The following is a 27,345-nucleotide window of genomic DNA, read 5'->3' as shown; positions in this document are numbered from 1 at the left end:
GGTGTTGGAATTTTCTGTGGGTGATTTCCAATTTCATTTGAACCCAGTGCACTCCCAGTCCATGACATTGCATCACTCATCTCGGCTAGCAAAAATGCAGTTTAATGTTTGTTTATTAAGAATCGGCAAACATGCAAACAGTTAACTGGCAAAAAAATGAGATGAAAAGAATGCAGAAGCAGGGAGGAAAAGACAAGAATTAATATTACCTATATCTATAGGTAGCCCTCAACTTACAGCTAGTTGCTTAGTGACTGTTCAAAGTTACAATGTACCTTCCCACCGGTACTTATGACTCAGTTATGAAGTTCTGACAGTCCCCCCACCCCTTGTGGGATCTTAGCAACTGGGTTGCATTTACACACATTTGCAGCATCCTGAAATCGCATGAACAAGTTTTATGATAGTTATTGACTTATGGGGTTTGGCAAAACTGGCCCATAGAGAATCATTGGTTCACTTAAGAACCGTGGCATTTGCTTAATGACTGCCACAAAATGGTCAGAACATTGGGTTGATCACGTTGGGTTGGTGACCCAATTTATGACTGTCACAACTTACGACCATGATGGGTGGGCTTCGGTATAGTCATTACGGGACCGCCTGCTGTTACCTTTTGCCTCCCACTGACCCGTACGCTCACACAGAGAGGGCCTTCTCAGGGTGCCGTCCGCCAAGCAATGTCGGTTGGCGGCCCCCAGGGGAAGGGCCTTCTCTGTTGGAGCTCCTACGCTTTGGAATGAACTTCCCCCTGGTTTACGTCAAGTGCCTGATCTTCGGACTTTTCGCCGTGAGCTGAAAACGCACCTATTTATTCAAGCGGGACTGGATTAAAATTTTATTGGGGTTATTTATATTTTAAGGTTTTTAAATTGTTTTAAATTTTCGGCCACCTTACAATATGTTCTTTTTTAATCTCTTTTAATGTGTATATAGTGAATTTTTACTTGGCTGTACACCGCCCTGAGTCCTTCGGGAGAAGGGCGGTATAAAAATCGAATAAATAAATAAATAAATAAATAAATAAATAAATAAATAAATAAATAAATAAATAAATAAGTAAGTCAAGGACCAGCTGTATGTTATCAAAAGAACAGAATTTTCCAAAGCCACTGGAAACAACACTGTAGGTGATTAGCACAGACAGTTCCCAAATGAGCAACCTTTGTTATTTCAGTTAACAAAGTACATAAAACAAATTCAGTTGTACATAACAGCAGCAGAATAGATAGAAAGTAGGTCACCCAGTGATCTCTCCTTGATTCTGCACCATTAAATACCCAATAGAAGACGTAGAACAGAGGTCTTCAAACTTGGCAGCTTTAAGACTTGTGGACTTCAACTCCTAGAATTCTCCAGCCAGCTATGCTGGCTGAGAATTCTGGGAGTTGAAGTCCACAAGTCTTAAAGCTGCCAAGTTTGAAGACCTCTGGCATAGAAGAATAGAAGTTTCCACTGTGACTGAAATAGGGAAGGAAGAGTGACACTTTCCCCCTCTGTATATCATGTGCTAATCTTAGTTCCTTCCAGCTGTCAGCCCCAAGAAAGACACGTAGAGTTACTTCTGAGCAGTTTCCTTCATTATTCTTCACCTATAGACAGAGACCTTGCGAAATTAAAGCAACTATTTGCATCTCTATAGATATATTCTGAGAATTGTTAGGGAGGAACCTTCTTAACTTTCTTTCTCCCAACCAAATCATCTAAACTTCATTGTCTCTTTGCTCTTTGGAATGCAGCCCCTCCCTCCTGGGAATCCAGATTACGTTATGCCACACCATTTCCTAAACTGATATTGATATTTAACATGTTAACTGCAGTTGCACAGTAAATCTCATGTCTGCTTTGGCATCAAGATGGACTTAGGGGAGGCTCTTTTTCATTGGTTAGGGTTAAGAATGAATTCTGGATCTGTCTCATCTCGTAATCTCCACCGGATCAACAGATCACTGATGGAAATGATCACTAGAATGGGTCAAATGAATGCCAAAGGATAGGGCAGTAAAAATTATTTATTACTTAAATTGATATAGTCACCCATCTCCCATACACATACACACACACACACACACACACACACACACATGGTGATGTAAGCAAATGGTTTAACTTAAACAATTAAAATAAATATAAAAACAACAAAAGATAATACAACTTAAAAACGAGAAACAAAATTTAAAAACATATTAAAAACCATAATTAAATACATAAAACTCATAGCCCATAATTCAATTCATCAAAACAGCCACTGCATCAGCTCTAACACACTCCTGCAAAACCATGTCTTCTCAGCCTTATGAAAGGCTTTGACATGACCTTTGTTGTGTCTTGCCCGCTCTCACAGCAGCCGGGGCCTTCTTATCTGCTCCCGAACACGGAGGAATGTATGCCTCCCGGCCCCAGTCCTGGCTCCATGCCCAGACAAGCTGAAGAGGAGGGGGCACCTCCTGGTCCCAGCCCTGGCTCCATGCCCAAGCAGGCTGCAGAGGAGGGAGCACCCCCCAGCCCCAGCCCATGCCCAGGCAAATGGAGCAGCTAGACCCCTCCCCCTCCTCCACAGCATGTGAGCCTGAGGAAAGTTTATTTCCAACAGCTGCTGATTGGAGTGACCCTCGCATCAGAAGACTGGATAGGCGGAGGCAACAGAAGGAAGGGAGGGGCAGGCCTTAATGAGTGCTGAGTCATGGAGCCACACCCCATGGCCTATATAAAGGATCTGCTTTCTGGCAGTCTCTGAGTCAGGCAAAGTCGAACTTATCTTGCTGAAGTCACTTTCTGGTCTCCTGTCTGCTCTGAGGACTTTGCTAGGACTTTGGGCAGAGCTGCAGAGGCAAGCCTGATTCGGATTTCCCTGACCCGGCCGTCAGCGGAGGAGTGGGACACGACAACCTTTGTCACTCTTCCAGAAATTGTCAGCAAACCAAAATCTTTGCTGTGAGATTAGAGGAAAATAAGAAAAGGCATGAAATCAACTTCAACAATGCATTTGATTAAATAATTGTATACGTTAAATTTGAAAAAGTGAATGAAAGCAAGTTTTGTGTTGTCCTGGCTCCACCTGAATTTTGGAGTATGGCTTTAGTGTGTCATCTAAAGCCATCTTTCACTCCAAAAACAGAGAGAGTTTTATCATAGTGAAGCAAGAGCAAAATTGTACTTTCAAGCTCTAGACCTTATTTAGCTTCTTCGGCATTTCTGTTGTAGGACAAATCTCTCTCAGAAATTTCTCCAAACAATCATTTAAACCAAAGATCAGTAGACCATTTGGTTGAGGTATAGATGGTTTATTATAGTACCAGAAGCAGCAGAAACAAACTTAAAAGGATATAGGGATTCAACTCTACCCTGTTTCCCTGAAAATAAGACATTCCCTGATAATAAGCCCAATCAGGCTTTTGAGCGCAGGCGCTAAAATAAGCCTCCCCCGAAAATAAGCCCTGCCCGAAAATATTTAAACACAGAGCTGGAAATCAGGTAAGATGGCAAGAGGAGCCCCATTTTGCTCCACACACCCCAAAATAATAAGACCTCCCTGAAAATAAGGCCAAGCGTTTATTTCAGGGTTCAAAAAAATATAGGGTCTTATTTTTGGGAAAACACGGTATTATATAAATTCATGCTCATTGCAATATAAACATTCATATAACAAGATATCTCTCTCCCTCTCCCCCCTCTCCTCCCCTCCCTCCCTCCCTCCCTCCCTCCCACCAACTCAAGGCATTGTACAATAATACCATAACAACGTTATATCCCACTAGGAGACAATTAAAACCATGAAGATTGATTGGCTGTAGCAATGTATTTGATATGCATGCTGACGAGGTAAAGAGGGTGACACTACAAAGACAATAGCTCAATCACAAAGATTGTGTTCTTTGAATAACGGTTGCTATTGATGTGCTGCTTTTCAGTTGTTATCTTCCAGGACCTCGCTTCTCAGCACTGTTCCGATTTCCTAGTGCCCCGAAAAGCAATCTTTGTGTCTAAATATTTATAGCTGACCTGACAGTTTCATTTTTCTCTGTGAAAGTGAATCTAAAGAGAGGATAATCTACTTGCCTTACCTGATGGCATTTTCTTTTCAGCATACTCTGTTGCTCATCATTGTTTACAAAGGAATTCTGTAATATGTGGATCAGACTTTGTGGGCAGAGTAAAATCTGCCCTGTTAAAACAAGCTTATTCTATTTTTACAGCCCAACCTGGATAAATGGGATTCATGATCAGCACTGGCAGCATGATACCAGTTACAAACTAGAATAATTCTTCAAGCAGGTATCCCTTTTGGACATAGTCCTCACACCCAAACAACTGCTTGCACATACAAGTCTTTTGCAGGCAACTATGCTCGCCACATGGACACGATGAAGGCATCACCAGAAGTTTCAAGAAGGTGGGTACTTCACAATTAACAAGGTGTTGGTGTTCAGGAGTGTTCAGGAAAGTGGACAAGCCAGAAGTTAAAATAAACCTTATATATATATAAAACAAATATATATATACGAAAACAAATATGTATGTATGTATGTATGTATGTATTCTTGATTCTGAAAAGCCAAGCACCTTCAAGTTGTCTTTGGAGTGTTGATTTAAAGAAAGAATGCATAGGGCAAGCTTTGAAGATGGAAACATCTGTTCAAATCAAATATGAACCAGATGTGTAATCATTCACATGCACGTACACGCAGACAAACAGAGAGGGTCTGTAGAAAAAAGACCTCAAGAGTGCCTTCAGACATCTCTGTTTGTAAGATGGGTCAACATTTGACCCACATTGCATGGGAAAGCTTTTCAGGAAAAACATCTGTTGACATCATGGACGTCAAGCGATACGTTTCCTGTTTCCCAGCTGAAAATCTGAACGCCTTGAGCAGCTCAATCGGCTGTCTTGATGTCTCTTTAGATGCCAATTCATTTATGGTTTTTTAACTCTTCACTGAAGTTGCTGGCACCTTCCCAACTGCTTATGATCCTGCGTAAAGTACCGTATATAGCATAACATTAATAAGAGTGTTTGCTGTGGATAATGTAGGAAGTGGGCCGGAATAGCTCAGGCTGTAAAGAAGCCTGTTATTAGAACACAGCAGCCTGCAATTACTGCAGGTTCAAGCCCGGCCCAAGGTTGACTCAGCCTTCCATCCTTTATAAGGTAGGTAAAATGAGGACCCAGATTGTTGGGGGGGCAATAAGTTGACTGTGTAAAAAAAATATACAAATAGAATGAGACTATTGCCTTATACACTGTAAGCCTCCCTGAGTCTTCGGAGAAAGGCGGGATATAAATGTAAACAAAAAAAAAGTCCTCAGTTCAAAGTCTTGCTCAGCCATCAGCCCACCTGATTCACTTTGGGCCACACACTTTTTCTTAGCATAATTTCCCAAAAGAGTTATTTCAAGCCCAAAATGAGGGTGATGGGGGGAGAAAGGAAGAGAATCATGTGTGTGTCTTTGAGCTTCTGGCAGCAAATGAAATGAAGAATGTGCATTTAATAGATACGAATAACCAATTATTAATAATTACAAGGAAATAACCATTTTAATAAAAAATAACAATGGTTGAACAAGAATAACCTACACTGATGCATGACCAGATAAACAAATGCAAAACCCATATTAAGGCAATACCTTTATTAGACTCAAGCACAAGAGTGTGCTGGTTTTTAAATTTAACTAAGTGGGAAGATTTTGAAACATAAAGAAATGTGTGGTTGGCTGTAAAAACAGAAAGATCATTAGTTCTCAACAGTGGTGAAATCCAAATATTTTACTACCGGTTCTGTGCGCGTGGCTTGGTGGGCGTGGCTTGGTGGGCATGGCAGGGGAAGGATACTGCAAAATCTCCATTTCCACCCCACTCCTGGGGGAAGGATATTGCAAAATCTCCATTCCCACCCCATTCTGGGGCCAGCCAGAGTGGTATTTGTCGGTTCTCCAAACTGCTCAAAATTTCCACTACCGGTTCTCCAGAACCTGTCAGAACCTGCTGGATTTCACCCTGGTCCTCAGTTTGTCTTTTGCTATTTGCAAAGTTCACAGATTATTATGTTAGCATGTCACAAAACCCCCAAAAAAGGTACTTAAATCAGAAAATACAGCTAATTTATCTTGTATTACTACAGAGGAACACATCTTCAGACTATAAAATCTTTCTTCAGATTGTAGTCATTCAATTTTATCAACCTAGATGTCCCTTCAAGTGATTTCTAGATGGAAGAGAAGGGTATAAAAGAGTCACTTTTAGTGAGATGCACAGCTATATACAGTAAACGTGATTAAATAAATAAATGGACAGAGTGAGAGATCTAAACTTAAGGGAACATTGGGTATTAAATGAAAAAATAATTATATTTGTTAATGCAAGAATGTGTGTGTGCCTGTGTGTGCATGTGTGTGTGTGTTTCTTCAAAAGTACGACCGGGTCTTATTTTCTTTTGACCTCTGAAAAAACGGCTAGGCCTTCTTTTCGAGGGGTGTCTTAATTTAATCCCCCATGCACCTTGCCTGGCCACCGGGCTGCTTCTTTCGCGGCCAAAAAGAACAAAATTGAAATATTGAATAGTTAAACAATGAAAGATTATAACTTAATATAAAGATGTGTATTATTACTAGTATTATATAAGCTTGTTAAATGAAACAAATATGATTAATACTAATTTTCTTGTATGAAATATATGTTACTCAGGTATCACACTGTTCACACACTGATATGTTTGTAAAAAATAAAAAAATAAAAAACTTGTTTTTTTTAAAAAAGAGTGAGTGTCTGCCTTCAGTCCTTCAAAGATCACATAAAATCAACACCAAAGTCTCTCTTGCCTTTTTTCTATTACTCCTGTCGCTGTTCTATCCAATAACTTGTCCGTTATCTAGAAAGGTCATCCTTCTAGAAGTATCTCTAATTTTACAGGTTCTCATAACTTATTTCCATGCAAACCCAACCAATACTGAATTGCACTGGAGGAAGCCCCCTGCACGCACCCCATAGCCCCATGCATGGACGTGCGGGCCCACACACATGCCCCACCCCCTGCGCAGACATGGCAGAGACCCAAAGACCAGCTGGCTGGAGGAAGGTGCGCATGCATGTGCAGTGGAGCTAAACTGTGGTGATAGCTCAGGGGTGAAATGCTACCGGATCGGACCGGATCGGGTGAGTAGCTAGCGGAGTTTGGTTCTGATTCGCCGATCCGGTAGCAATCGCTGGCTGGCCACGCCCCCAAACCAGTCCACGGCCCACAGTCCAGCCTTCACAACACCGGAACACCGGGAAGGCAGCTCGTCACCTGCTCGCCCTCGGGTCAGGGGCCGGGGCCCATTCCCCGAGGCCCCGGAGCCGCCGCCTTCCCCAACCGGGTCAGGGAATGCACCATTCCCTGACTCTGGCCTTTCCCCGGAGCCGCCGCCCGCTCTTCCTTCACCCACTTGCTGCCCGCTCACCGCCAGTACCCCCTTCGCCTTTGGTCAAGGCCCAGGGATACCTCATTCCCCTGAGACCCCGGAACCACCCCCTGCTTGCCGCCTGCCTCAACTGGGTCGGGGAATGCACCATTCCCCGACACCAGCCTTGTCCTAGAGCCGCCGCCCGCTCTTCCTTCGCCACACAGCATATACTTACTTTCTTCCAGCGGCTGGCTGCCAGGACAGGCAAGAGTCCAAAAGTTAGAGTCCCTCTCCTTGAAACTGCCGCTGCCATTGCTGCGTTTTCCATGCACCGACTGCGCAAGCGCACACCCGTTTATTTCATTTATTTATCAGCGGCAGGTTGGGTGTGCCCTTGCGCAGCCAGCGCATAGAACAAGGCGGCATATTCAAGGAGAGGAACTCAGGTAACTTTTGGATGCTTGCCTTTCCCGGCAGCTAGCCGCTGGAAGAAAGTAAGTATATGCCGCGTGGCAAAGGAAAAGCGGGCGGCGGCTCCGGGACATGGCTGGTGTCGGAGAATGGTGCATTCCCTGACCCGATTGAGGAAGCGGCGAGCAGGGGGCGACTCCGGGGCCTCAGGGAATGGGGCATCCCTGGGCCCCGGCCCCTGACCAAAGGCGAAGGGCGAGCAGGCGGCAAGCGGGTGGTGAGTGGGCGGCAGCTCTGGAGAAAGGCCGGAGTTGGGGAATGGTACATTCCCCGACCCCGTTGAGACAGGTGGCGGCTCTGGGGCCTGGGTGAAGGGAGAACAGGTGGCAAGGGAAAGGGGAAAGAATTTTTTTCCCTACTGGGTTCTGAGGGCGTGGCTTGGTGGGGGGGGGTTGTGACTGAGTGGGCATGGCTGTGAATGACATTGAGTTGGCCACTCCCACTCAGTCACAGGACACACCCACCCACCAAGCCACACCCACAGTGTAGGTAGCAAAAAAAATTAGATTTCAACCCTGTGATAGCTCCTGTGCCATCAGAGAGGGTGCTACGTGCCACCTCTGGCATGCCTACCATAGGTTCACCATCATGGCTGTAGGCCGATCATGAATAGCAACCTGCCAGGTTTCAGTGATGCCTAGCATATCCTATTTGTCTATCTGAGGTAGGGTCTTTTATTCTCCCTCTTTATTTCCCATATTCTGTTCGTTGGCATAGAAACATCTGAGGTTTTAAGTGGTATCATCTACTAATGTCTTTGTTGGCAGTTTTTGTGTGAAAGACTTAGTTCCCATTTTGGCTTTCTGCTTTTCCTTTTGTGTCCCATTATCTTGGCCTTAGTACTTGGCTGCATATTCTTCCTTCTCCCTTTTGGACTTCAGCACTCTGAAGACAAGACTGGAGAGATGCCTGGCCAACACTTTCTTCTGAGTCTTTGTTAAGATGCCTCTTCCCAGGACTCTTTTGTGAAGATAAATCTAGGCCCTTGCCAGAGAACCTAAACTCTGCCCAGCAAAACCATCTATGTAAGCCAGTTGCTGCCTTCCTATTTTCTCTTCTTGCATCATGACACTCATTTGTAAGAATGGATAAACAACTTCTTGTGTCCCAGTTTCTATACCTTGTTGTTCATGACCTATGATCCCCATAGATTATTTTGTGGTCTTTCCTGAGCATGAAGATAAATAAAAGTCAGGAAAAAAATAGCTTCAGTGTAGGGATGCATGACAGTGTTTGGCTGATACTACCAAAGCCTGCATTCAAGAATGATACTTAGCATCCAATTTTGTTCATTCACTGTAGGAAAGATTTGATGGATTGTTCCCCCGTAGCTAATGGCTATTCATATGGGAACAATGAGTGAATGTAGTTTATGCCTGAAAAAAAAAACACATGAAAGCTCAAACTGTACAATATCTTTTTAGATTCCTTCACTACATCCTTGGAATTCTCACATATCTAAATATTTGGTACCTAGGTATTGAGTACTCCACACATTGGTCTACATCCAACAGTACAGTTCCCATGACCTCCTCAAACTGCTCATGATAGTTGAGAGATTTCCTAAACAATATGAGATACAAGGTTGACCCTGAAAATGAATGAAAGAAAGAAAGAGAGAGAGAGAGAGAGAGAGAGAGAAAGAAAGAAAGAAAGAAAGAAAGAAAGAAAGAAAGAAAGAAAGAAAGAAAGAAAGAAAGAAAGAAAGAAAGACGGCAGGCAGGCAGGAAAGAAAGAAAGTTTTAGACATCCATGGAAGGACAAAAGATTCATCAGGACATCACACAACTTACAAAACTTCCAGTATGTTTTGAACGATGTCATGATTTATATGAAATCATAGTGGTTTTACTGGTCACCTATGTTTGGAATTGTAAGATAGTGACATTGTCAGGGTTCCAAGTAACAACCACAACAAAAGAAGACACCGAGGCTAGATGTTCTTCGAAGTTCCATTTTATTAGAGATGTCATATTGGCACATCTGGGAAAACCCGAATCTGAAAGCTTCCAGGTTTTCCACACCCAAAAGAAAGTTCAAGTCCCTTCCCCTGCACCCACATGTCCATTACATGGTCCAATCAATGCACCGTCCCAACTGGAGATGCCTCTCAGTCATGCCACTCCATGTGCAGGGCAAATGTCCTTGACTCTAAGAAAGGAATGTTATTATGGCTAGATATCTCTACCACGACATGTAGTCCCCCCTCCCAGTTTCCCACAGCACTAAATATGACAGCCCTGAAGACCCAAAGAAAAATATGGCCTCCAGGGTTGACAGACATAGTGCCTGATGCAGTCTTGAAGCCAATAAAGCTATCCACCTCTGTCCAAGACAGCAATTGTTAGAAAAGTTGTTAATGGAATGGACAGCAAACATGACTTTGAATGAGATTTTCAGTAATAGTATTTCTATTACTCTATATGTAAACCATTTGGCTACCCTTGAGATTAACTATGCTGTGGGGACCTAGACAGCCTAATCAAACACTTAACAGATTCAATCAATGTAAACAATATGGATTTTTAAGAAGTTTTAAAAAATGGTCTCAGCAGCAATCAAATATATTCACAACACATCAATGACAAGACATCTCATCCTCCTTTTGAGATAATTTATTTTTAACTTGGGCATGCAATGAACATAATGTATTTCAAGGAAGGGAACAAACTTCATAACTTCCAGAATTTTGGAGATACAGATTAGAATTAGACTTTAATTTGTTTCAGAAATAACTCAGTCTAATATCACTACTGTGAGGCATTTAATGGGATTCCCTCAATTTTACCTAACTGAATGAATTTTAATCTAAGCAATAGCAACTAAAATTTGGCTACGGCAGACTCTGTCTAACAATTGGATAGTCTCAAAACTTGCTTCTTGTTTTTCCATTATATTTTAAATGCCTGTCTCTTAGTGCAGGTTTATTTTAAAAAACTATTCTAGTGTTTTGTTGTGGATTTTCAAGGCATCTGAAGTTAATAAGCACACTGGATTCTACCTGAATGTCCTCTGAGTAGAATCATCCTTTTTACAATCGAAATCCAATTTTCCAATTGAAATCCAGTTTGAAGACAGGTTTAAGAAGAGGTTATCAGGAACCTTAAAAGTTATTCATCCATAAAAATCTGCCTTGGTCATGACCTTCCCTAATATGACAAAAAATATCTGTGCATATAAATCAAGTAAAATCTGAATAGTCCATGTAAATCTATTTTTTCCTTTATTTTCTTCCCTGCATATCACAAACAATAGTAAAATGAGAAAACTATTATTGCTTATTCATTTGCCACAAGTTAGAATTTCCAGATGATGTCATTCTTCCTTCTTTTGAAAAAAAAGAGATACTGAGTTATATTTCCCAAGTAGATGACAGCATTTAGATACTCTTTAATGCTCAGCAGCTTCAACCCTACTTATGATTGGGAGATTGCCTGGAAATCCCATTGGTTAGACTAGGAAGACAAAAAAAATGATCCAAAATTCCCAAAGAAAGCAAACAAACTCTTTCCATCATGTTGGCTTTTCATCAAGCTAGCAAAAGTCAAAATCATTTCCAAGACGACTTCACCTTTACTCGTCTTTGATCTTTTATGATTCAGAAATATGTCATCCCCATTAGATAGAGAAAATATTTGGCTTTATTATTTATTTATTTATTTATTTATTTATTTATTTGTCAAACACAACAGTATATATAAGTATAAGCATGAAATAACCGTACAAATTGGATAAAATCAAAGGGAACTTTAGGACAGGAACGGTAGGCACGCTGGTGCTCTTATTCACGCCCCTTACAGACCTCTTAGGAATGGGGTAAGGTGAACAGTAGATAGTCTTTGGTTAAAGCTTTGGGATTTTGGGAAGAGACCACAGAGTCAGGTAGTGCATTCCAGGCATTAACAACTCTGTTACTGAAGTCATATTTTCTACAATCAAGATTGGAGCGGTTCACATTAAGTTTAAATCTATTGTGTGCTCGTGTATTGTTGCAATTGAAGCTGAAGTAGTCTTCAACAGGAAGGACATTGTAGCAGATGATTTTATGAGTTAGACTCAGGTCATGCCAAAAGCGGCGGAGTTCTAAATTTTCTAAACCCAGAATTTCAAGTCTGGTGGCATAAGGTATTTTGTTGTGAACAGAGATGTGGAGAACTCTTCTTGTAAAATATTTCTGGACACGCTCAATTGTATTAATGTCCGAAATGAGGTGAAAAGACTATTGAAAAGACTGGCAAATCCACTTTTCAGATTCTTCAAGAGCTCATTAGTACATGGTTCTTCTTCTTTGCTTAAGATCATCTGGGTTTGGTTTTGTTTTGTTTTTTGTAGGAATATTTCTACAGCATACATTGCTCTCCAACAACGGTTCTCAACCTGTGGGTCGGGACCCCTTTGGGGGTCGAATGACGATTTGCCAGGGGTCGCCTAAGACCATCGGAAATATGGGAAGTATACTTGCGAGTCGAAGAATCGCGCTCCAATGGTTGACTCCACAAGCCAGCTGCAGGCTCTTCAAATCGCTAGCCGAATTCGGCTTCAGGCACAATGAATTAAAAAAGAGAGAAATCTTTGCTCTGATGTCTCCCTCTCAAACCAGCTGCAATCACTCCCAATCGCTAGCCTAATCTGGCTTCAGGCGCGATAAATTCAAAACGAAAATAATTTTACAGTTGGGGTCGCCACATCATGGGGAATTGTATTAAAGGGGTTGCCACATCATGGGGAATTGTATTAAAGGGGTCACAGCACTATAAAGGTTGAGAACCACTGCTCTACAAGATGCTTGCCGCTTTTTCTGGATAATTGAGTTGAAGGAGTTTCAAGCTAAAGCAAGGGATCATACCAGTGGTGAAATCCTGCCGGTTTTGTCCGGCTTGTCTGAGCCAGTAGCGCCAGTGGCATGTGGTTCGGCGAACCAGTAGCGGTGGCAGCACAGCTGGTCCTTACTTCCTAGTTTTAACCCTCTGCACATTCACAGAAGGTCAAAAATTGGACGTGAAGATAGCGCACACACTTCTGAACCAGTAGCGAAGGTAAGTAGATTTCACCCCTGGATCAAACCCACATTTCTCAGGCTCAAGGGCAACACTCCAGCCACTATTTCAAACAGTTATCTCCAAATTACCAATGGCACTTATCTGGCAGCAGAAGAGAGCATTTTTTAAAATAGTCACTCAGATACAGTCTGTTGGGGCACACATACCAGAAGAAAATGGGGACCTAACGAAATTAGCATCATATCTAGTAGAAAAAGAGAGATGATAGTAGAAAAGATGAAAGCTGCACTGCAGCCTTTTTTATTTCTTAATTTCTTTTTTATCCCATTTTTTTCCAGCTCTTTGTCCGTGTTGTTCTTTCTTCCCTCTCTAACAGCCTGCCAGTGGGGAAAAAAACATGTCTGGACCTATCGCTTGCAGGATACCTTAGGGACTGAATATTGGACTGAAGTTACAACCTTTCTGATTGCGTATGACATATTTCAGGATGTAAACTCCTGGAACCAGATCGAGGAAAGAGCCATGATGATGAGTCTCTTCTGAGTAAATTAATCCTAAAAGACTTCTAAAGTATATAATAAATGCAAATTTAGACATGCAAGATTCCTAAGGCTTAGAGCTTTGGCTGAAATGGAAAGAACAGTTGAGCAGGTTCCACATAGAGATTTAATTGCTAAAGTTCACAGTATGTCAGTATCTCCTTCTATATTTAGTACCGAGATTGTCTTCCTTAATCCAAATGTGGTGGTGCATCATCTAGTTAACACACATAAAATATGAATTACAGTTTAAGAGTGTACTGGTAAATTGTTTTCCAATTAAAACACACAGTAAGTAGCCTGAGTGAAGCAATAAGAATAAACGAAGCGTGTTAATTATAGCTTGACAGATCCTGCATGTGGTTGGCAATTATCTCTCACCCCTGTGTTTTCTGAAATCAGTCCAAATGTATGAAGAGACTTGGATGTGAATCATCAAGCTGAGCACAATCTTAATGGGTCACGCATTAAGTATGAGCCTCATCAAAAAATGCACTTGATGCTGGAATCATCTTCTACCATAGCTTGGGCCATCTTTCTTTTTAATACTTTATGGCTGGGGAAGGTATTAATTGTGTTCTCTTTGCTGACGAAGTCAAAATATTTAACACTATTTAACTATTTAACACTACCAACAATACAGCTACCCTTCAAAAAGACCTTGACTTTGTGTCAGAATGGTCAAAAACTTGGCAACTCCAAATCTCAACCAGCAAATGCTCTGTCTTACACATTGGAAAAAAGAATCCAAACGCTAAATACAAACTCAATGGACATTACCTTACAGATGACCCCCACCCTTTTAAAGACCTTGGAGTTTTCATATCCAATGATCTAAGTGCCAGAGCCCACTGCAACTACATCGCAAAAAAGGCTTTAAGTGTTGTAAATCTAATCTTACATAGCTTCTTCTCCAGAAACACTACATTGCTAACCAGAGCTTATAAAACATTTGCTAGACCAATTCTTGAATACAGCTCGCCTGTCTAGAACCCATACCACATTTCAGACATCAATACAATTGAACGTGTCCAGAAATATTTTACAAGAAGAGTTCTCCACTTCTCTGAATACAACAAAATCCCTTATGCCACCAGACTTGAAATCCTGGGTTTAGAAAACTTAGAACTCTGCCGCCTTCGACATGACCTGAGTTTAATTCATAGAATCATCTATTACAATGTCCTTCCTGTTGAAGACTACCTCAGCTTCAATCATAACAATACAAGAGCAAACAATAGATTTAAACTCAATGTTAACCGTTTCAATCTTGACTGCAGAAAATATGACTTCTGTAACAGAGTTATTAGTGCTTGGAACACACTACCTGACTCTGTGGTCTCTTCTCAAAATCCCCAAAGCTTTAACCAAAAATTCTCTACTATTGACCTCACCCCATTCCTAAGAGGTTTTTAAGGGGTGTGCCTAAGAGCACAAATGTGCCAACCGTTCCTGTCCTATTGTTTCCTTTCATTATATCCAATTAATATAGTTATTACATACTTATGCTCATATATATGCTTATATATTATATAGTTATTTTCATGCTTATGCTTATATATACTGTTGTGACAAATAAATAAAAATAAATAAATAAATAAAAATAAAGGCAAATGGCAGCTTGGATATGCTTTCCAGGGCCTTTAATACAAGCTGACACCCATAATTTTCTGCCAATTTCTATCCTACTAAAGTTGCAGCTGCCATCTTCCCAGGTGATTTGATGAAATACCATATTCCAATTGCAAAATTCCATTATTTTCAATGGATAGGTTTCCACAACCTTCCCAACATAAGGTTTATTATAACCATGGTATTTTGGACAGGTCATCAAATCACCATACTAGGGGGCTGGACTAGAGTGGAGAAAATCCAGGTTCAAGTTTACTCTTAGCCAGTCATTGTGTTTCAGATCAAATGATTTTACCAGGTAGTTTTTGTAAGTGGAAATTGGAGAAAGGAATGTTATGAATCCTGTTTTAAGTCCCCAAAAGAAATATGGAATATAAGTCAAATGAGCAGATATGTAAATAATGCTATGCCATGAACCATGATTACATTGGTTGGGCTCAAACATCACATTATGACCACATGATGGATTAGCACAGTATGTAAACCACTAGTGATATTCATTCATTCATGTTCATCTGAATAAGGTCAAGAAAATAAAGTAACGAAGAATATAGTTGTTGTAATATATACCAAACTATATCCAGTTGGATTGTCTAACAATTCCGGGAGTTTCTAGACAATTAAGAACACCAAGTGGGAAAATGCCAACACAAAACATTTTGAAATTATTCATATAGCAAATGCAGCAATTATTACTGTGTTCACTAAGGAGGACATCTCTCCACATGTCATCCTTAATGAAGTGTGCAAACCAGCATCTGCATTTCCTGCGTTGGATGAGGAGAGCACATCTTTCTCCTTCTGTCCTGGGTGCTTTTTACAGAGGCACTTTTGAGAGTGTTTGAACAAACTGCATCAGCATCTGGTTTAGTGGCAGCAGTGCCTCAGATAGAAAGTCCATACAGAGAGTGGTAAGGATAGCTAAGAAGACTATGGGAAGCTCGCTTCCCGTTATTCAGGATACTGCTTTTAAGTTCTATGTGCTTAGAGCTCAAAGCATTGTAGGTACCCCACACACCCGCTTCACCGTCTATTTCTGTTGCTCCCCTCTGGGAGGAGGTTTCGAAGTATTTCTAGCAGGACTACTGGATTCTGTAACAGCTTTGTTCCCTATGCCACCCGTCTAGCAAACTCTCAAGATTCATTTCTCTTGTCATGTACATGTATACATCAGGGGTGGCTTCTACTTACCTTTACTACCGGTTCGCAACGGGGATGCATGCATGCTCTTTTGCACATGCACAGAAGCTTCTTGGTGATATCCAGTGGGCGGAGCCTCCCGCCAGTTTTACTACCGGTTCTTGCGAACCAGTCTGAACCGGGGGCAACCCACCACTGGTATACATCCGAACTAGACTGTGCTATTTCTCTGTGTCCCATAATATATGTGGGTATATGTATATTTATTTATTTGTTTGTTTGTTTATGTATTTATTTATGTTGTCGTGTTTATGTAGGGTATATTGGCTGTGGTGACCCTTGGAGAGCTATATGCCAATTTTAATGTATGTCGATTAGCATACATAAAAAGTGACAATAAAGTTATTATTCTATTCTATTCTATTCTATTCTATTCTATTCTATTCTATTCTATTCTATTCTATTCTATTCTATTCTATTCTATTCTATTCTTGCTTCCTTCTCTGTTATGTCTATGTAGACATTCATACTGTTGTTTAAGGTTGTGCAAAGAGATTTTACATTGATTTTTTAATAATCATCACACACACTTTTTTCTGAATTCACCTGTGATTTGTCCCTAGACCCTGGCCACCAATGTCCACCATCCCCAGGACACAATGCAAGAGTAAAGTTCTAAGCAGAAAATTGCCTATAAGTGTTGGTCTGCCTGCTGATTTTAACCAGTAGATATATTACTAGATATGAAAGACCAATTTAGAAATGGCCATTAGTTTGGTGGGAGAGGGTTTAATCCCCTCTTACAGTTCTTGGAGGAATGGCGAAATAATTATCTTGCACAGAGTAGAAGCAGCACAAGGGGGAATAGGAGTGGCAAATTGGAGGGAGAAGAAAATATGTACTCTGATGTGGATGGGTTTAAATGCAAGGAAACAGGTCGACAGCATTTGCCAAGGGCGAGACTTAATATGAAAGCATAAAGTGGCCAGAGCTGTAAAAGAACATTTGATAATGGCATGGGTTCTTTTAATAGATACTATCATGAGTCAAGTAGTAACATAAGGTTTGAATCAGATTGGCACATTATGAACAAAAACAAAAGTAATGTACACCCTCCAGTATTAAGAAAATTCACTATTTGCTTCATACATTATACTTCATTTGAAGTTGATAGAACCTGAAGGGAAAGGAAAGCTTGGTTCCCAAAGTTTTTTTTTTTAATTTACATTTATATCCCGCCCTTCTCCAAAGATTCAGGGCGGCTTACACTATGTTAGCAATAGTCTTCATTCTAACTGTATATTTATATACAAAGTCAACTAATTGCCCCCAACAATCTGGGTCCTCATTTTACCTACCTTATAAAGGATGGAAGGCTGAGTCAACCTTGGGCCTGGTAGGACTAGAACCTGCAGTAATTGCAGGCAGCTGCTGTTAATAACAGACTGCATTAGCAGCCTGAGCCACAGAGGCCCGTCAGTTTAGAATTAGCATTCAGATTATTTAACCTGTTGGAGGAATGACAAATGTTTCAATGTAGCATACAGGTAGTCCTCAACTTACAACCTTAATTGTCTCATCTCATGATTCTTCCCGATTTTACAATCTTGGTTGAGGTGGTTGTTACGCAAATACTGGAGTCATTAAGGGGACTCATTATTCCCTATGGGTGTTTTTTGCTGGAAACCAGAAGTAAATGCCCGCTTTAGAGGAAAAACGTTGCAAATTGCAGTCATGTGACTGCTGGGTGCTGCAAATGGCTGTAAATGCAGGCTGGTAGCCAAGCTCTCAAAATGCAGTCATGTGACTGTGGGGGGGGGATTGGGCTTTGAATCTGGGTCATAAGAACCTTTTGGAGGTTTACCATAACTTCAAATGGTCACTAGGCAACTGGTTGCAAGTTGAGCACTACTTGTATGGAATTAGGCATCTCAATTCCTCCTAAATTCAATGGGATTTAAGTACTGGAACTTTGCAATAGTTTGCAACCAAACTCTATTTACCTAAAAATCAAAGTTAGAATGAAAAAGGACATAAGCAGAAAAAAAAAACCAGAAAAGAAGAAAAACACTATTTTATTGGTCAGTAAATGTAGTTTTGGTAGAGAGGGATGCTTTTAGAGAACATTTAAAATTTTTGCAGCCTTATTCCCATTCTCTGTGGGTTCACATGTGGGTGTGATATTGAGCGTTGACAGGATAGAAATGAAGTTTTCAGTTTGAAGACATCCTTGTAGGAATTACATTTGGCATAGCATCATTTTTGGATGCAAGCCAACTTTACTCCATTGATTTCTGTGGCACTAAAGCAACTAAAATCCAAGTAATTTGTCTTAAGTGGTTTGTGGGTACAGCTGCCAATGCAATGCACCGTTGCAATGAGCATCTCTTTCTCTTTTTGTCCTGTACCGTGGGAACAGAATCAAAACATTGGGAGGGACAGAGAAAGGATGGTCTATGCGCTTAACAATCTTCAAAGATTCGGCCAGAGAAATAAGCCTTTGTGGCATCATCAAGGCTGGTGTGTGAATTACAGCTACCGTAAATCTGTAGACGTTAATTGTGCCAAGATTAAGTCCAATACTGTGTGCATTGCTATCCCACATGCTGGACTTCAGGGAGCTTTGAATGGAATACACAATAATCAGTAGATCAGTTGCTCAATGGATTGGCCAACATCTTGGATGTCTTTTAAATAAACAATCTCACAGCTGCTTAACTCTGAGAAGGTAGCTCATGATTGTGAAGATACCATGGCCTCTTCTCAGTAGACTTATCACTGTGATCACTTTCTTTATCTCAGCCTTTCCAACTGAGTTCCCTTTCAATAAGATAAGAGCTTAGTCCAGGATTCCCCAGTCAGCATGACTACCATATTTTTCAGAGTATAAGACACACTTTTTCCCCCCCTAAAAGAGGGTGAAAATTTGGGTGCATCTTATACACCACATGTAGCCAAAAACGTGAGGCATGAAGGAGGCGATGGTCTGTGGCAATCCCTGCAGCATGGAACAGCTGATTGGGGGTATTCCGGAAGCCGATCCACCCGCCAATCAGCTGCTCATGGTGAATCAGGCTGCAATAATGTGCTAAAGCTCACCTGACTGTTCGCTATTTGCTGCAAGGACTGTCAGTGTTTGCGGGAGCAATCACATCCAGAAAGCACACATAGGTAACTGATTCAGCAGGATACAATAACTTCTCTTTATATATAATATAACACATGAAGTAAATATACAATGCCAAAAGCAGTTTTTCCAGCGTGGTAGTAAATACAAGCAAAACACAAGCAGTTTCAGTTTTAGTTTCAGAGATCAGCACAGCTTGCAGCTTTAGAAAAGTTGAGCTAAGCCATGCCCAGGCTTCTTGCTGTCTCCTTCCTTGTTGCTCTCACAGCAAATACTGTTTCAGTTTCCAAACAGCCCTCAAGTCTTTCACACACTGACAGGATGCTAGCCAGATGAATACCAATGGATGCCAGTAGGCAGAGGTAGATTTTTTTTTCTTATTTTCCTCCCCAAAAACTAAGGTGCGTCTTATACTCCGGAGCATCTTATACTCTGAAAAATAGGGTAAGTCCTGGGAATTCTAGAAGAGGCAACCTTGATACAACTGGAAGCAGTGGATTAGGGAAGATGCCCCCAGCCTTGTGAGAAGATATCTCTTTAACCAGTTCTAATTGAAGAACGGTTCAGTTGTGTTCTTTGTCCAAAACACTTATTTTCTGTCTTTCAAAGTAAATATATCTAGAACAGCTTAGCATGATATTTTACAGTGCAGTCTAGGGTTCAGGCTACAGTAGAAGAGATGCAGAGCTATTTTGATGACTCTGCTGAAGGACCTACTCCATTGATTTCCCCTTTCTTTGGGGTCTTGGATGAAAAGGAACCATTCCACCTGGCTTCCCAGCAAAGTTAAGTTTACTCTGAGACATGCTGTCACTTCCTTTTCTTGATCTGTTTCTAGTTGGTCATGATATTTATTTTTGATGTCTGAATTTATTTTCTCCCTCTGTCTTCCCCACTGACACCTGGAGCCAGAGACTATTCTATTATTATTTAACCTATTCTGCTATTGTTTGGATTATTTTGAGCTAAGAATACAAGGCAAAATACTATAAAACGTAAGTAATAAATAACTAAGCAATGCAAAAATAAACAGCAGAATCAATTTACACATTAAAAATATATATTCGTCAATGATTGCACTAAGTCATAATTTATTTATTATTATTTATTATTTAAATTTGTATACCGCCCTTCTCCCGAAGGACTCAGGGCGGTTCACAGCCAGATAAAATAAACAATAATATTACAATATAAATACTATTAAAATACAATTAAAAAACTTATTCAATTGGCCGAGATTAAAAATTTAGAATAAATGATAAAAACCCATTAAAAAACCCACAAATTTAAAAACTAATCCTAATCCAGTCCTGCGCAGATGAATAAGTGTGTCTTAAGCTCGCGACGAAAGGTTCGGAGGTCCGGGAGTTGACGAAGTCCTGGGGGGAGTTCGTTCCACAGGGCGGGAGCCCCCACAGAGAAGGCCCTTCCTCTGGGCGTCGCCAGACGACACTGTCTCGCTGACGGCACCCTGAGGAGTCCCTCTCTGTGAGAGCGCACGGGTCGGTGAGAGGTATTCGGTAGCAGTAGGCGGTCCCGTAAATATGCCCAAAATCGCAATGGTTGAGTTCGCACAACAAATTACATTATGGGCAAGCACGTAGTAAAATGGACATTGTCAATTGTTCCCCCATTGTGAATGAGATGTAGCATGAAATAAGTATCTACCGTATATACTCGAGTATAAGCCGAGTTTTTCAGCACGTTTTTTGTGCTGAAAAACGTCCCCTCGGCTTATACTCGGGTCTATACGGCTTATACTCGAGTTTTGTTTTTTTTTAAGCCCCATGGCTTATACTCGAGTATATACGGCTTATACTCGAGTTTTTTTTTCTTCTTTTTTTCACATTTTACCGGACGGCGCGGGGAAGCCCTGCCGGTGCAGTGAGAGGGCGGGGCGGGGGAGCCGCCAGCCTTCTCAGCTGAGGGAGGGAGGTTTCCAACCGTAGGTGCCTCATTTCCCACCCTCGGCTTATACTCGAGTCCCCAGTTTACCCCAGTTTTTGGGGTAAAATTGGGGACCTCGGCTTATACTCGGATCGGCTTATATTCGAGTATATACGGTAATTGTTATCTGACTTCAACAAACTATTGTTTAAAAATGAGTATGCATGAACCTAATCAGCAGCACCTTTGTGCACAAAGCATAATTGTCTTTCTCGACAACAGATCCATTGCTCAATGGCAATGCATCTTTCCCATTGATTTGGAGTGGAGAAAGATTAATTGAAATGTTGAAATTCTTCAAATAAACTATTTCATCATGCCCAGTGTGTTGACACAGAACATACCTAACCTTAAAATAAAGTTGTGCCTTGGAATTATAAATCTTCGGATTGGATTCTTCCAGATTATGGAGCAAGACCAGAAAACTTATTTCAACAGGAAGATTTCCAATAGATGCCAATGGGTGTACTTCAGCCATTTCAGGCCACGCATGAAAAAAAAAGCACTAATAAATTATTGCTTCTCATAACAATACTTGAAAATGAAACATATACTGGGGAAAAAATACTACAGGCCACCCCTTTGCAGCTTCTAATTTTCTACTTGGGCGGGGGGAGTCAATGTAAACAGGACTAAGAAAATGGATTATGTTTGGCAAGGTTGAGGAAATAGGGAAAGGGGAAGGCAGAAACTAAGAAAGGTGAATAGGATCAAAGAAATTACTGGAATAGGGAAGGACTTGCCAAAAAGGTCCCTCCCTCCTTCCCAGAATTTGGAGCTGGTATGCAGTGACAAATAATATGATTTTCTTTGTTTGGTTGCAAATAGAAATCAAGCTTTACACAAAAACCGAAATGCAAGCAATGGTCATTTGAGGATGGACAACGATGCTTAGAAGCAAATGTTCCAAGGGTCAAGCCTATCCTGGATTTGAATCACTCCCCTCCCTGTCAAAGTGGTTTATATCTCTGTCTACATATGAGCAAAGCGTTTTTATATTTTGTTTGGCTTGGGTTCGCTCATCTTTGCAAAAACAAAGCAAGTGATTCAATATTATTCTTTAACTAAGGAAACAGATGGTGTGGGGGGGAGGTGAGATTCTACTGAATGGCATCATGCAACTGGATCCAAATCTAACACTCTTTCCAGTGGATCTCCCTGGTTTCTCTTGGAAAAGCCATACGTTTTTTGCAGAAAGGGGGGAGGGGAAAATGCTTTCTGATCCCAAATAATAAAATCAATCCGAGATGTTGAATACACAAATGAGGCTTGCCAGGTAAATCTCCTGAGAAATATTGAGAGGTAGCGGCAGCCAAATTGTAACTGGGAAGCAGTCAGGCAATTAAATGGTCTTGATGCTGACAGGTTAGTAATGCAGGTGGCACAATGCACTTCCCGTAGTGCAAAAGCAAAAACATCTCCGAAAACTCAACTGTTGGTTTTGGCTCCTCAGCATCCTCCACTGTGTGTGGCCTATAGGTGGAACACAAGTGCCAAAGACAGACGGCTTGATGGGTTGCCAAAGACGCGAGATGGAAAAAAGAGTCATCTGACTTTGCACATAGCCAGCTTTCTCAGCAGCACATTTTTGCTAATGGGACATGATGGTACCCAGCATCAAAGGACCTGCATTTCCCTTTAAATATCTTGCTTATTAACTATTACCATTTAGTTTGTGAAAAACTTCTCCCCTGCCTGATTATTTCCCCACATCATGCTAAAAAATTAAGTGATGCCACGTGATCCAATAAAGCAAAGTTCCCCAAGCATGTAGAAAGAGTAGACATGACTTCATGTTCACCTGGGTGTTTGCCAAACCTTCAGTCCCTTCTCTCCTGCCCCCCACCCCAATTTCTTCAATGCAAGCTTGACTTTCCTGACTCCAGGTTCCACCCAGGTCCCAGCAAGCTAATCTCCAAAAATGTCAACGGTTTCGGAGCCAAAATGATAGGAGGGTTATTATTTCACTGAATAAAGCAAATTTGATCCACCTACAGTATTAGCACCGTATAAAGTGAAATGAAATAAAAAGAGACCGAGAGTTTACAGTACTATCAGCAAGGCTAAAATTATGTATGGGACCGTCAGTCGAGTGCCTATATGCCTTTAATGGTTGCTAGAGTGCAAATAATACGATACAATTTAAATCTATTGCTCAGATGTTTAAGAAAATTCTTGTAATATTTACTGCATCCCCAGAGCGGCTGCTAATGTTCCTTAAGCTGTTTAAAATCCCACTTGGGGAGTCAGTTGCCCTTTGCTGATCTGGAGGTGGGGTGGGGGAAGCCAAATTAAAAACAAAACAAAACGACTTGAGAAAATTGGATTTGGTTAGTACTTGAATGGGAGGCCACTGAGAAATTCTACAGTCATATGCTAGAATGAGACTGGGAAATGGAAACATATGTGTTTGTTTCAGGAATTTATAAAACTTCTCCACTCATAATGGGTGACTCTGGGCAGAGCCCATAAATAAAACTGAAAACAAATCAAAAGATACATACTATTGAGAACCAATATATCAAAACATGTCAGAAGAAAGCAAAAGTTACTTATTCAGATGTGACCATAAAGACACCAAGAATTGAATTCGGTTCAACAGCTACTTTAATTTTACACTTGGTAAGATGTTAAATGCTATTTTTTTCCACATTATCTTGCATATCTCACATGGGTAAATCAAGTTTTCATTCAAATCTCCTGTGAGGAGATTGAAGATGTCCACCTGGCTCCAAGGGAAATACCAAAAAATAAAAACAAAAGCCAAGCACAGCACCACCAAATTTCAATTTAGCAAACGATAAACCATTAGTTATGCAAGCAGGTTTGGACAATGAAATATTTCTTTCTGTGCTTTCCCTCTCCAGGGTGGATGCCCCGTAGATCAGCCCCCCCCCCCCGCCCATAAATTGGGGAGGGGCGCTCATGCTAAGCTGCATAGGAAAAAAGGATCCACCGATGACCCATTTCATCAGATATCAACTTTAAATTTGGTTAGACTTTGTACTAACCCATAATGTGAGCATTGTACTGTCTGATCCAACAGTGGCTTTTGATTTAGGATAATGTATGAACAGAACAGGGACGCGGTGGCTCAGGGGCTAGGATGTTGAGCTTGTCGATCGAAAGGTCAGCAGCTCAGCAGTTCGAATCCCTAGTGCCGCATAATGGGGTGAGCTCCCGTTACTTGTCCCAGCTTCTGCCAACCTAGCAGTTTCGAAAGGAGGTAAAAATGCAAGTAGAAAAAATAGGGACCACCTTTGGTGGGAAGGTAACAGCGTTCAGTGCGCCTCTGGCGTTGAGTCATGACGGCCACATGACCACGGAGACGTCTTCGGACAGCGCTGGCTCTTCGGCTTTGAAACGGAGATGAGCACCGCCCCCTAGAGTCGGCAATGACTAGCACGTATGTGCGAGGGGAACCTTTACCTTTACCTTTTAATGAACAGAACAGAGGTGGTATTCAGCGGAAATCGTGGGTGGACCTGCCTACCTGTCCACCCACCAAGGCTCTATGCCTTCCTACTTAGGTGTGTTTTTGAGGCTGGGTGCATGCACACATCAGCAAAGCGCATGCGCAGAAGGCCGGGCGCATGTGTGGACCCATGCTCACATTTGCGAACCGGTAGGGAAAGTAAGTAAATACCACCCCTGCAACAGAGCCACCTGTAACTGACTGAACATAGCAGGGTTCGATGCACTGCGTGAAGACAATCTTTGGGGTGTTGTTTCTTTTCTACAAATAGTTTGCGCCATTCAATTCATCTTCTTTTCAGGAAAAGCCATATTTGTTGAACTCCAGGACTGGCCACCAGTAGAGGTCCTATGATGGGAAAAATGGCCTGCTCTGGATCCTGGCTTTAGAGCTGGTTTGGTGTAGTGGTTAAGAGGCTGGCCTAGAAACCAGGAGGCTGTGAGTTCTAACATAACATAACATAACATCAGAGTTGGAAGGGACCTTGGAGGCCTTCTAGTCCAACCCCCTGCCCAGGCAGGAAACCCTATACCATCTCAGTCAGATGGTTATCCAACATTTTCTTAAAAATTTCCAGTGTTGGAGCATTCACAACTTCTGAAGGCAAGTCGTTCCACTTATTAATTGTTCTAACTGTCAGGAAATTTCTCCTTAGTTCTAAGTTGCTTCTTTCTTTGACCAGTTTCCACCCATTGCTTCTTGTTCTACCCTCAGGTGCTTTGGTGAACAGCCTGACTCCCTCTTCTTTGTGGCAGCCCCTAAGATATTGGAACACAGCTATCATGTCTCCCCTAGTCCTTCTTTTTGTTAAACTAGACATACCCAGTTCCTGCAACCGTTCTTCATATGTTTTATCCTCCAGTCCCCTAATCATCTTTGTTGCTCTTCTCTGCACTCTTTCTAGAGTCTCAACATCTTTTTTACATCGTGGCGACCAAAACTGGATGCAATATTCCAAGTGTGGCCTTACCAAGGCATTATAAAGTGGCACTAACACTTCACGTGATCTTGATTCTATCCCTCTGTTTATGCAGCCCAGAACTGTGTTGGCTTTTTTAACAGCTGCTGCACACTGCTGGCTCATATCTAAATGGTTATCCACTAGGACTCCAAGATCCCTCTCACAAGGGATCTAGTCCTGCCTTAGGCATAAAAGCCAACTGAGTGACCTTGGGCCAGTCATTCTCAGCCCAACTCACCTCAATAGGGTTGTCGCTATGAGAAAAATAGGAGGAGAAAGAAGTATTAGGTGTGTTCACCCCAGTGGTGGGTTTCATTTTTTTTTACTACCGGTTCTGTGGGCGAGGCGTGGTGGGCATGGTGTGGTGTGGCTTGGTGGGCATGGCAGGGGAAGGATACTGTAAAATCTCCATTCCCACCGCACTCCAGGGGAAGATTACTGCAAAATCCCCATTTCCTCCTGATCAGCTGGGACTCGGGAGGCAGAGAATAGATGGGGGCAGGGCCAATCATAAATTTTGCTACCGGTTCTCCGAACTACTCAAAATTTCTGCTACCGGTTCTCCAGAACTTGTCAGAACCTGCTGAAACCCACCTCTGGTTCACCCCATTGAGCTCCCGATAAAATAACGATCCAATAAATGAATAAAATAAGGAATAATACAGTTACAGGTGCAACAGCTATCGAATACACATACAATGCACACACTTTAAAACATTGCAAGAATATAGCTCACCTCTTCAGCCAGATAAGGATGAGGAATATGATATTGTGGGATTAGGGCCACCCGAAATGCAGGACGGCATGCAGCCTAATTTGAGACATGAGTACATTGAATAATGCAATTATAATTTCATGGGGACTTTCAGTAGGAAAAAGGTTGCAGCCTCTGTGTAATGTAGTGGGAAAAGAAAGGAAAGCTTTCTTCCCTCCAGATGGTGCTTAAGGCTGATCTGATGCCTATTGTTTGCATCCGGGGCCCGAATATTTTCCGGCACAGAGCCCAACATATATTGGAGAACACAAGGAATGTTTTCTTCTCTTTTTTTATTATTACTTAAGTTAATCACTGAATACAACTCATTTTTCTATTGATTTCAGTAGTTGCATGTTGGGTTGTGTGCCAAAAAAGAAAGCAAGAAAGAAAAGAAAATCCAGAATAACACGACTCTCTCCCTGCAAACATTCATATCTATTCAGCCCAATGCCTCCAATTAAGGAGTTTAGACTGACACTAAGAAGGCAAGTGTTTCCTTTAGATCAAGGCTGGCTTCTTTCTTTTAGAGCAAAAATCACAGCTACTACCTGACAATTGCAGAATTTGAACATGTATCACACATTTTACCCCCGAAGATCTCCTTGAGGTTTATATCCAGTTTTTATTTTTATTTAAATAGTATTATATAGAATTTTATGATACTTAATGCTTTGTCTGTCTCAGAGGCTGGCTTTACACACTGACCATGCCATCCCGTAGATTTGATTTATACCTATTATTAAGCCATAGTTGTTCAATAATGGCTGGGTTTTATTTTATTTATTTATTTATTTTGTCACAACAGTATATATAAGCATAAGCATGAAAATTCACACAATGTCTCATTGTGTTTAGAACAACCTTCCTCAGGCAGGAAACCCTACACCATTTCAGAAAAATGGTTATCCAACATGTT

At 41.3% G+C, this 27,345-nt stretch overlaps 2 long non-coding RNA genes across 2 annotated transcripts in view; one reads left to right on the top strand and one right to left on the bottom strand.

Annotated features, from left to right (window-relative positions):
- LOC131190151 (uncharacterized) overlaps positions 1 to 7,708 on the bottom strand; it is a 29,942-nt gene extending 22,234 nt beyond the window's left edge. Inside the window, exon 1 of the long non-coding RNA XR_009153238.1 lies at positions 7,616 to 7,708. This is a non-coding gene — a long non-coding RNA (uncharacterized LOC131190151). The remainder of the gene's footprint in view (positions 1 to 7,615) is intronic.
- The window catches only part of LOC131190150 (uncharacterized), a 38,591-nt gene extending 23,727 nt beyond the window's left edge, over positions 1 to 14,864 (top strand). The window contains exons 4-6 of the long non-coding RNA XR_009153236.1: positions 4,197 to 4,393; positions 12,184 to 12,887; positions 13,190 to 14,864. This is a non-coding gene — a long non-coding RNA (uncharacterized LOC131190150). The remainder of the gene's footprint in view (positions 1 to 4,196; positions 4,394 to 12,183; positions 12,888 to 13,189) is intronic.
- The last annotated feature ends 12,481 nt before the right edge of the window (positions 14,865 to 27,345 follow it).

Source organism: Ahaetulla prasina, chromosome 2 (genome assembly GCF_028640845.1).
Source record: "Ahaetulla prasina isolate Xishuangbanna chromosome 2, ASM2864084v1, whole genome shotgun sequence".
In the NCBI taxonomy this organism is placed as follows: domain Eukaryota; kingdom Metazoa; phylum Chordata; class Lepidosauria; order Squamata; family Colubridae; genus Ahaetulla; species Ahaetulla prasina.
The sequence above is the reverse complement of the archived record's forward strand: the minus strand, read 5'-3'. Positions and strand labels throughout refer to the sequence as shown.